Here is a 12,800-nt window from a genome sequence, read left to right on the forward strand (position 1 = left end):
CATTAAGAATCAGTTTCAAAATTTATTCTTACTTGACAACGTGGCTCGCTACTTTCCTCACGAATTTTAGCACCATCTCAGATTGTGATGATTTTTGGCATAACTGAACAAAAATGCATCCCCTTTCAAATGGTGCATTTTTTAAATGTCTGATATAGTTTTGACGTCAAAGCGCCCCCTAGCGGCAACAATAAATTTGCGTCTTTTTATCATTGAACGCTCATGATTTTGACAATTTTTATCCGATTTCACCGGTAAAACGTTAATTTCATTCTACAGACATTATATTTTATCACTGAATTTATTTTTCAATGAATTTTAATACATTGAAACGATTATTCGGTGCAACCGACCACAAAAACCTATTCTGACGTCTGAAAATTTTGCCTCGTCCGTAAGATAAAATAGCGAAAAAAGCATGTTTTTAAACAGTGATTTTTTTCATACTTCCACATTTAATTTAAAAAAAAAGTTTGTGAAACATTTATAAACAAAATGATTAATGGAAAAAAATATGGGGGTCATCGCATAAGATTTTTTGCTACACTTGTTTCAAATTAAATTTGTCATTAGATTTAAACCCGGTGTTACGTCATCAGACTGTTTTTTTTTTTAAATATTGCAGTCAGTGCATAAATGTTTCGGCCAACTTATTTCTGAAGTTAAACGAAATACAAAAAAAAAAAAAAATACAAGTTTTTTCTTAAGGTTTTAATCGATATAACTTGTCCGAAAATAGACAATTAATAAATAACATATTTTATTACGAGTAAACTCATTATAATCAGTTTTGTCTTCCTTAAAAGAATGAAGGAAATATGTATAATATATGCAAGGTACGTACATGTTCACTTAAATTGAGATATTATGATTACTCAAGTTGTCCCATACCCTTATTTCATATATCAATATATATAGACGGCAATACAGATCCTTGGCTTTACGACCGACACCACTAACATTCTGTTTCGTCTTTCATTTTGCAAATACAGCCAAACCTGTAAACAAAGACCACTCTCCGGAAGAAGCTGTGGAGGGCTTTGCTGACATAAAAGTTGCATAGTCGTTATTCGCACGTGTTGCTTCTTTTAAATTAAAGGACAAATGCACTGTTTTATCTCTGTTGGTTTGTATTCACATGGTTGTCTTTGTTCGGAGGAAGTCTTTAATACAGGTTTGACTGTAGGTGAAATTTTAAAGTGTGTTCGAATGTATTTGATTTGACACCGACCTACAGAAAATGAAAACATAACGAACAAGGTGTATCATTTAATTCTAGCGACTCTGTTTTGTATAACGATCACAGTAAGTCTTCGTATGATATTCATAAATTATGTAACATCAAGAAAGGTCGTCATCCACGAGAATCAAGTAAATTCAAGTCAAATCAAGTCAATATTTGAGCCGCGCCATGAGAAAACCAACATAGTGCGTTTGCGACCAGCATGGATCAAGTCTGGTCAGGATCCATTTTGTTCACTTTCAAAGCCTATTGCAATTACAGAAACCGTTAGCGAACATCATGGATTCTGACCAGACTGCGCGGATGCGCAGTCTGGTTTGGAGCCATGCTGGTCGCAAACGCACTATGTTGGTTTTCTCATGGTGCGGCTCATTGTCGGTAGATTTGCATTTTTATTATGTTCCCTCACAATATAGGCAAATGAGGAACTCAAATTAACCCCGGGAAAAGTTTCTGCCGCCCGATTTGGTAATCTTGACAAAAAACGAGTGATTTCAAACGGCGCAGACTGGAGTTAAAAGATGACAGAAAAATACAGCAAGTGTTCCGTGAAAACTTGGAAGGCGTTTCTTACAAAACTGGCGTCGTTGCCAGAATGGAAGTGAGTGAAACTGAGACAGAAGACATCCCGAAACCGCTGCTTATGTACCCAGAAAATTGTTAGTTTCATGGAAATTCAACAGTCCTATTCGAAGTAGAGACGACTGGATTCAGTATGTATCAACGAGATATGTATGGTAGAGGTTACCGTCTGCTGATTCTATCCAATATGATCGTCCAGTGATAATCCATATCTAAAGATTTGTGATAAATTATGTAAATTAGTCATTCCGTAATTACGTACCGGAAAACTAACATCAAGATTGGGGCATTTTGCACATGACTAATGCAGGAATTTTTATGCCCCCCTTTGAAAAAGGAGGGGTATATTGTTTTGCAGATGTCGGTCGGTCGGTCTGTCGGTCGGTCGGTCGGAATGTAGACCTATCCGTTTCCGGATGATAACTCAAGAACGCTTGGGCCTAGGATCATGAAAGTTGATAGGGAGGTTGGTCATCACCAGTAGATGACCCCTATTGATTTTGAGGTCTGTATGTCAAAGGTCAAGGTCACAGTGACCCTGAATAGTAAAACGGTTTCCGGATGATAACTCAAGAACACTTGGGCCTAGGATCATGAAAGTTGATAGGGAGGTTGGTCATGACCAGCAGATGACCCCTATTGATTTTGAGGTCAGTATGTTAAAGGTCAAGGTCACAGTAACCCTGAACAGTAAAACAGTTTCCGGATGATAACTCAAGAACGCTTAGGCCTAGGATCACGAAAGTTGATAGGGATGTTGGTCATGACCAGCAGGTGACCCCTATTGATTTTGAGGTCAGTATGTCAAAGGTCAAGGTCACAGTGACCAGGAACAGTAAAATGGTTTCCAGGCAATAACTCAAGAACGCTTGGGCCTAGTGTCAGGAAAATTGATAGTTAGGTTGGCCATGACCAGCAGATGACCCCTATTGATTTTGAGGTCAGTATGTTAAAGGTCAAGGTCACAGTGACTCTGAACAGTAAAACAGTTTCCGGATGATAACTCAAGAACGCTTAGGCCTAGGATCACGAAAGTTGATAGGGAGGTTGGTCATGACCAGCAGGTGACCCCTATTGATTTTGAGGTCATTAGGTCAAAGGTCAAGGTCACATTGGCCAGGAACAGTTAAATGGTTTCTGATCTTCTTGTCCAAAACCATAGGGCCTAGGGCTTCGATATTTGGTATGTAGCAAAATCTAGTGGTCCTCTACCAAGATTGTTCAGATTATTTCCCTGGGGTCAAATATGGCCCCACCCCTAGGGTCACATGATTTATATAGACTTATATAGAAAAACACTTTGAAAAACCTCTTGTCCAAAACCACAGGGCCTAGGGCTTTGATATTTTGTATATGACATCATCTAGTGATCCTCTATTAAGATTATTCAAATTATTCCCCAAGGGTCAAATATGGCTCCGCCCTGTGGGTCACATGGTTTACATATACTTATTTACAGTGTGCATATAATTTCTGTTCCTTGTGCAATTACTAAATGCATCAAGGGGGGCATTTCGTGTTCGACGAGCTCTTGTTCTTGAATATATATTGCGTATTTTGTAAACAATACAAGGTTTTTGTATATTCTTCAAACTATTATATTCTCTATTGTTTGTCTTGTATACTTGTATATTTCTGACGTATTGTCGAAACATTTTTTTTCTATCGCACATTAAAAATGAATGTTAATTTTATCTTAATTGTTACCTCCCTTTATTGAATGTCATTATTTAAAAAAAATATATATATGACTAGGAGCTATGTTTGATTAACTCGGGCATACATGGCATTTTGGTAAAGTAATAAGAATTGTTTATATCTTTTTTTATTTTTATTTTTAAAGAATCCCTGATATTAATAGTATAGCAAGAATGTTTGTATTAAGTCTTATGTGTGTTTTTATGTATTATACAGGCTTTCATGCTTTGTGATGTTCGTCGTTACAATCGAATAAATGTATATAAACCATGGCAATCTTCTTGATTCATAACCCTGGTCGGCCCGGTTACACTTTTTTAAAAACGATTATATTTGAACTGTTATTTCCCATGTCTTTGAATAGTATACATATATCAACTGACATAACTCGTATTATAACACGGTTAAAGTAAACTTAATTGGTTTTAGAAAGTTAACATAAGTCAGTATACTTTCTCCTAAATATTAAGTTTGCCGCCAAGAACCAAACAACTACTTTTCATGTGTGGACAAATATGAAATATCACATTTGATTGGTCGAACGGGGTACACGCGCGGGTCCGCAAAAAGCGATATTGACCCGCAAAAGTGATAATGACTCTAGTGATATCACTTTTTCTTATATGTATGAAATATGGGCCAGTCAAATGAGTTCATTTGTGAAGGCCATATAATATAACAATTATAGACTTATGTTTTGGTCAATATGTGTTTTTACGGACCTGTATATATCACTTTTACAGGTCCGTAAAACACATATTGACCTTAGCATAAGTCAATAACTGTATAATATTGTTTTCAGGAGTTGGTGCAAATATGATTCAGCTAGCCGCTATGCCACCAGATCTGGGAAGACTTTTGATACTTACAACTATCCGTGAAGTGGTTTCATATCAAAAGAAATTACAAATATTGCAAATATTAAAATCCACGGAAAAATATGTTCCATAACTCTGAATGTGTATTATCAATGGATACCACATCAGCTTTAATAAACTTTCAAGGTTTTTTTAAAATCATTCGGAAAATCAATTTTAGTTGCACATAGTGTATTATTTGATTGAAAAAGATTTTTGTAAAATCTATGGAGTAGAACTTCCAATTGTCGAAGGATTTGGGGATACAGTTACTTTATTTCAAAACGAATATCCCGACAGAAAAAAAGTAAGGCACGGGATACGAACACGTAAACCTTGCTAAAGATATTTTAGACACTGAGTACAATGCACACAGCACAGACAGTGATGTATATGCTTTAAATGCCCTATTGAAAACGGTTGAAAATTTTGAAAAAAAAAAAAAACATGACAAGAACAAAAGTAAAAAAACAATGTCAGGCGCAGGTATTTCTATTGAACACTTAAAAACTATTCATGGCAGGTCGGGTTGTGAAGGCCTAAAAGTTTTATTTCGACAGTTAGTGTCTGCTCCCAAGAAAGCAGCAAAAAATATTTTTAAGTAGTTTGAAGAGGTTCGGGAAAGTCAGTAGGATACTGTATTATATGATTATAAGTATAAAGATATAAGAAAGACTCTTTTACCGCAGTATTATATAAGAAGACCTAGTATGTTTAAATTCGTAATAAAAGAATGACTTTTTACAATTTGTGAACATAAGTTGAGAAAGCGTTAGTATGCGTGAACATTATTTAAGAAATATACAAATGTAGTTAAGTGAGAATTTCCATATAAAAAGTCTAGATGCAGTTTGTATATACAGTTGAACTTCAATGGCTCGAACTCGGATCTTTCGAACACCTGGGATCGCTCGAACACTTCGTCCGGTCCCGAATTTATTCCTTCTTTATTCTATATAGTTCTACCTCGGATCGCTCGAACTTCGAAAATTCGAACTCTCAAACTCATTTGGTGGTCCCCTTGGCTTAATTACAGTGATAATTACACCTATTCAGTCGAACAGACAATTTGTCGCCGGAATGGCTTGTGTTTACAAAGTTTTTCACACCTCTGCCTGACATTCTCCAAGCTTCCCCTTTAACCGGCGCGTGCGTAATTTTCACACGCTTAAGTAATTAGCGTCGGTATACGACAAACAAATTAAACAAAGTGACTTTCGTTCACTGCAATGCTTTAATGGGCTTTGATTAATAGGAATAAAATTATTTAAAATAATTGAGCAGTGTCTGTCCTTATTTTTTTCTGCATAAAATCGGGAGATCCGATGTCAACTGTCATACTGCTTTGGCATGGCTGAACAACTTAGTAATTTTAAAGGACCCGGAAACGGGGGGATAGCTAAATCGGCTACTGGAAAGCAATATATTTGATAATATTTGTACTGAACTATGATTCATAAAGGTTTGTTATTCGTGTCTTTCTATTTGATGCTGTCTTCACCGAAATTCTTATAATTATATTAGTGTTTTATCTGTGTTTTATTTTCGTATCTATATCAAGTTTGAAAATAAGCATATTTCAGCGTTAATTTTTTATTTATGATCATATCATACACACATTTAGGTACAATATGACAATATATTACGATGTAAGGTTTGTAACACATCATACCCTCGAATTCCCAAATTCAAAATGGCCGCCATTTGGATGGCTCGAACAACGGAAAACTCTAATTTCCACGGGACCCTCGAGTTCGAGCCATTGAAGTTCGACTGTATATCATCATCCTTTATTATCATTTACTATATATTAATACCTAGTATTTGTGTTAATGATTATGTTAATTAATAGTTAAGAAACTGTAAAGTTTAAATCCTAAATAAAATGCTCTGTTCTGTTCTCAGTTCTGATTATCCGTTTTTGTGAAAAAAAATGTAATAAAATACAATTAGTTAGTGAGTATCATTTATAATGTTTTACTAAAGCTGCTTGTTTACATTAACAATATATGGATATCTATAAATGATTCAACATAAACAACGCAAATCAACTGCTCAAGTTTTGACGTTTGATTCTCGGCGTTAATTTACAACAGTATGTTTTGTTCGATAACGGAATAGCGAAAAATCTTACGTGATGACCCCAATAGTTTTTTCCATTAATCATTTTGTTTATAAATGTTTCACAAAATGTGGAAATATGAAAAATATTCAGCATTTAAAAACATGCTTTTTTCGCTATTTTATCTTACGGACGAGGCAAAATTTTCGGACGTCAGAATAGGCTTTTGTGGTCGGTTGCACCGAATAATCATTTTAATTTATTAAAATTCATTGAGAAATAGATTCAGTGATAAAATATAATGTCTGTAGAGTGAAATGAACGTTTTACCGGTGAAATCGGATAAAAATTGTCAAAATCATGAGCGTTCAACGCTAAAAAGACGCAAATTTACTGTTGCCGCTAGGGGGCGCTTTGACGTCAAAACTATATCAGACATTTATTTAAAAAATGCACCATTTGAAAGGGGATGCATTATTGTTCAGTTATGCCAAAAATCATCACAATCTGAGATGGTGCCAAAATTTGTGACAAAAGTAGCGAGCCACGTTAACTGAGCTTAACTAACATTTTTCAGTGCAAGTTCTTATTGTATGGTATTTATTGTAATGTTATTCACCATAATCTCTTACCTGAATAGTCTGACCACTTAGCTCAATAGGAAGAGCAGAAATCTATGGATTGCTGGGTTGTGAGTTTGAGTCATTGAAGAGGTATAATTATGTTCTCTATTACAATTGATGAAAGACATTGTGTCTAAACTAATTTGTCCTCCACCTTTGAGATATGTGGGGAAGTGAGGATATTGTTTAGCTCACCTGAACCAAAGGTTCAGGGTGAGCTAATAGTATGGGGTGGATGGTCCGGTGTCCGTCTTCCACATTTTTAGCCCACCATCATCAGATGGTGGGCTATTCAAATCACTCTGCATCCATGGTCCGTCGTCAGTCCGTCCATCCTTCCGTCCATCCTCATGTCCGTTAACAATTTCTCGTTATCGCATCTCCTCAGAAACTACTGGGGGGATTTTGATCAAACTTTGTCAGAATGATGTATTGGTACCCTAGTTGTGTCACCCTGAAAATTGGACTGGTTCAACAATTTTTGAGTGAGTTGTGGCCCTTTGTTTATTTTTATAATTTACATAGATTTATACAGGGAAAAACTTTGAAAATCTTCTTGTCCAAAACCACAGGGCCTAGGGCTTTGATATTTGGTATGTAGCATCATCTAGCGGTCCTCTACCAAGATAGTCCAAATTATTTTCCTAGGGTCAAATATGGCCCCATCCCGGGGGTCACATGATTTATATAGACTTATATAGGGGAAAACTTTGAAAATCTTCTTGTCCAAAACCTCAGGGCCTAGGGCTTTGATATTTTGTATGTGACATCATCTAGTGGTCCTCTACTAAGATTATTCAAATTATTTCCTTAGGGTCAAATATGGCCCCGCCCTGGGGGTCACATGGTTTACATAGACTTATATAGGGAAAAACTTTGAAAATCTTCTTGTCCAAAACCACAAAGCCTAGGGCTTTGATATTTGTAATGTAGCATCATCTAGTGGTTCTCTACCAAGTTTGTTCAAATTATCCCCCTAGGGTCAAATATGGCCCTGCCCTGGGGTTCACATGGTTTTATATAGACTTATATCTAGGGAAAATCTTATTGTTCATAACCTACAACATTCAACTGTATAGTTTTGAGTTGCTAGATGAACCTTGACATGAGTTGACCTTGATCTTGGCCAAGTGACCTACTTTCATATTTCTGTAGCTACAGCCTTCAAATTTGGACCACATGCATAGGTTTGCTTACCGAAATAAACTTTCACTTTGACATTGACCTATTTTCACATTTTTGAAGGTACAAGCTTCTTATTTGGACCACATGCATAGTTTTTTGTTCCGAAATGAAATTTTACCTTGATTTTGACCAAGTGACCTGCTTTCACATTTCTCAAGCTACAGCCTTCAAATTTGGACCACATGCATAGTTTTGTTTACCGAAATAAACTTTGACCTTGACATTGACTTAGTGACCTACTTTCACATTTTTGAAGGTACAGCCTTCAAATTTGGACCACATGCATAGTTTTGTGTTCTAAAATGAAATTTGACCTTGATTTTGACCTAGTGACCTACTTTCACATTTCTCAAGCTACAGCCTTCAAATTTGAAGCACATGCTTAGTTTTGTTTACCTAAATGAACTTTGACCTTGAAATTGATCTAGTGACCTACTTTCACATTTCTCAAGCTACAACTTTCAACTTTGGACCACATGCACAGTTTTGTGTACCGAAATGAAATTTGACCTTGATTTTGACCTTGAGCTAGTCTTGAAATTTGGAACAATCAAAAATGGCTCAATGGTGGACGCCAAGATCACTCTGTGATCTCTTGTTACTTAAACATATTCTCCTCTGAAACTGCTGGTCAGAATAACACCAAATTTGGTCTGTAGCATCCTGGTGAGGTCCTCTATCAAGTTTATTCCAACGGGGGGCACTTTTAAGCCTCTTTTATAGGCCACTAGAGCTAACAAGAGGGCCAAGATGGCCCTAGGTCGCTCACCTGAAAAACACACCATAACAGTGTAAACATGTGTGACCTAGTGATTTCATGGAAAAATATATTCTGACCAATTATCATTAAAAATGGAGCAAAAACCTTGAGTATAAACAAGTATTTTCTTTGATTTGACCTAGTGACCTAGTTTTTGACCCAAGATGATAATATTCGAACTTAACCTAGATTTCATCCAGGCTATCATTCTGACCAAATTTCATGAAGATCAATTGAAAAATACAGCCTCTATTGCATACACAAGGTTTTTCTTTGATTTGACCTAGTGACCTAGTTTTTGATCCTAGACAACCCATATTCGAACTTGACCTAGATTTCATCAATGCAACCATTCTGACTAAATTTCATGAAAATCCAGTGTAAAATGCAGCCCCTATTGCATACACAAGGTTTTGCCTTGATTTGACCTAGTGACCTAGTATTTGAATCCAGATGACCAATACTCGAACTTGACCTAGATTTCATCAAGGCAATCATTCTGACAAAATTTCATGAAGATCAGTTGAAAAATACAGCTTCTATCACATACCCAAGGTTTTTCTTTGATTTAACCTAGTGACTTGTATGAAGATCAATTGAAAAATACAGCCTCTATCACATACACAAGGTTTTCCTTTGATTTGACCTAGTGACCTACTTCTTGACCCAAGATAACCTGTATTTGAATTTGACCTAGATTTCATCAAGACAATCATTCTGACTTAATTTCATGAAGATCAATTGAAAAAATATAGCCTGTATCGCATACACAAAGTTTTTATTTGATTTGACCTAATGACCTACTTTTTGACCCGAGATGACCCATTTTTAAACTCGGCCTAGATTTCATCAAGGCAATCATTCTGACCAACATTCATGAAGATCAATTGAAAAATACAGCCTCTATCGCATACACAAGGTTTTTCTTTGATTTGACCTAGTGACCTAGTTTTTGACCCCCAGATGACCCATTTTCGAAATCGGCCTAGATTTCATCAAGGTTATCATTCTGACCAATAATCATGAAGATTAATTGAAAAATACAGCCTCTATCGCATACATAAGGTTTTTCTTTGATTTGACCTAGTGACCTAGTTTTTGTCCCGAAATGACCCATTTTCGAATTCGGCCTAGATTTCATCAAGCTTATCATTCTGACCAATATTCATGAAGATTAATTGAAAAATACAGCCTCTATCGCATACACAAGGATTTTCTTTGATTTGACCTAGTGACCTAGTTTTTGACCCGAGATGACCCATTTTCGAACTCGGCCTAGATTTCATGAAAGTAATCATTCTAACCAATATTCATGAAGATTAATTGAAAAACACAGCCTCTATCGCATACACAAGGTTTTTCTTTGATTTGACCTAGTGACCTAGTTTTTGAACCCAGATGACCCATTTTCGAACTTGGCCTAGATTTCATCAAGGTAATCATTCTGACCAAAATTCATGAAGATCAATTGAAAAATACAGCCTCTATCGCATACACAAGGTTTTTCTTTGATTTGACCTAGTGACCTAGTTTTTGACCCCAGATGACCCATTTTCAAACTCGGCCTAGATTTCATCAAGGTTATCATTCTGACCAAATTTCATGAAGATCAGTTGAAAAATACAGCCTCTATCGCATACACAAGCTAAATGTTGACAGACGACAGACAGACAGATGCCGGACATCGAGTGATCAGAAAAACTCACCTGAGCATTGCTCAGGTGAGCTAAAAATAGACAAACCTTTAAACGACTTCTTCTCATGAATTTTGTTAAAATTGGGGCACTTGGCCCCTTTTAGAGGCTGCTAGAGCTAAAAATAGAAAATCCTTTAAACAACTTCTTCTCATGAACTGCTTAATGGACCTTCATCAAACTTGGTCTGTAGCATCATTATAAGGTCCTCTCACAAATTTTTTCAAATGGGGCACTTGGCCCCTTTTAGGGGCCACTAGAGCTAAAAATAGAAATATGTTTAAACAACTTCTTATCGTGAACCGCTTGATGGATCTTCATCAAACTTGGTCTGTAGCATCATTATATGGTCCTCTCCAAATTTGTTCAAATGGGAGCACTTGGCCCCTTTGATTGGCAGCTAGAGCTAAAAATAGAAATACGATTAAACGACTTCTTCTCATGAACCATATGATGGATTTTCATCAAACTTGGTCTGTAGCATCATTATAAGGTCCTTTCTCAAGTTTGTTCAGATGGGGGCACTTTGCCCCTTTAAGGCTAAAAATAGAAATACCTAAAAACAACTTCTTCTCATGAACCGCTTGATGGATCTTCATCAAACTTGGTCTCAAGCATCATTATATGGTCCTCTCCCAATTTTGTTCAAATGGGGGCACTTAGCCCCTTTTAGGGGCAGCTAGAGCTAAAAATAGAAATACCTGTAAACAACTTCTTACCATGCACCTCTTGACGGATCTTCATTAATTTTGGTCTGTGGCATCGTTATATGATCCTATCCCAAGTTTGTTCAAATGGGGGCACTTGGCCCCTTTTAGGGGTCGCTAGAGCTAAAAATAGAAATACCTTTTAAATAACTTCTTATCATGAACTGCTTGATGGATCTTTATCAAACTTGGTATGTAGCATAATTCTATTGTCCTTTCCCATGTTTGTTCAAATGGGGGCACTTGGCCCCTTTTAGGGACCACTAGAGCTAAAAATAGAAATACTTTAAAAGTCTTTTTAGCTCACCTGAGCACAAAATGCTTGGGGTGAGCTATTGTGATCGCTCACCGTCAGGCGTCTGTCGTCCATCTAATCCACACTTTTCTTTAAACAACACCTCCCCTGAAACCATTTGGTGGAAGTTGATGAAACTTGGCCTGGATGTTCCTTGGGTGGTCCCCTTCCAAAGTTGTTCAAAGAATTGAATTCCACACAGAACTCTAGTTGTCATAGCAACCGAAAGGAAAAACTTTAAAAATCTTCTTGTCCAAAACCGCAAGGCATAGAGCCTCAATATTTGGCATGTGACACCATTTAATGATCCTCTATGAAGATTGTTCAAATTATGCCCCTGGGGTGAAAAGAGACCCCTCCCCGGGGGTCCAAAGTTTTACATAGACATATAGGAAAAAACTTTAAAAACCTTCATGTCTGAAACCACAAGAGCTAGGCCTTTGGGAGTTGGTATTTAGCATTGCCATTTTGTCCTCTACCAAGATTGTTCAAATTATTACCCTGGGATGAAAGGAGCCCCCCCCACCTCCCCGAGTTGAAAAGAGGCCCCACCCAGGGGGTCCCAAGTTTTACATCGTCTCCTCCTAAACCATCAGGCCAATTTTGATATGTTCCTTGGATGGTCTTCTTTAAATATATTTTCAAAAAATTGAATTCCATATAGAACTCTGGTTGCCATAGCAACCGAAACGAAAAAACTTTAAAAATCTTGTCTAAAATCACAGGTCATAGGGCTTTTATATTTGGTATGTAGCATCATCTAGTGGTCCTCTACCAAGTTTTTTCAGATTATTCCCCTAGGGTCAAATAAGGCCACGCCCTGGGGGTCACATGGTTAACATAGACTTATATAGGGAAAACTTCGAAAATCTTTTTATCCAAAACCACAAGGCATAGAGCCTCAATATTTGGCATGTGACATCATCTAATGGTCCTCTATGAAGATTATTCAAATTATGCCCCTGTGGTGAAAAGAGGCCCCGTCCCAGGGGTCCCAAGTTTTACATAGACTTAAATAGGAATTTTAAAAAAAAATCTTCTTGTCTGAAACCAAAAGACCTAGGCCTTCGATATTTGATATGTAGGTTTGCCTT

This window comes from Mercenaria mercenaria, unplaced genomic scaffold (assembly GCF_021730395.1).
Source record: "Mercenaria mercenaria strain notata unplaced genomic scaffold, MADL_Memer_1 contig_4973, whole genome shotgun sequence".
Taxonomy (NCBI): domain Eukaryota; kingdom Metazoa; phylum Mollusca; class Bivalvia; order Venerida; family Veneridae; genus Mercenaria; species Mercenaria mercenaria.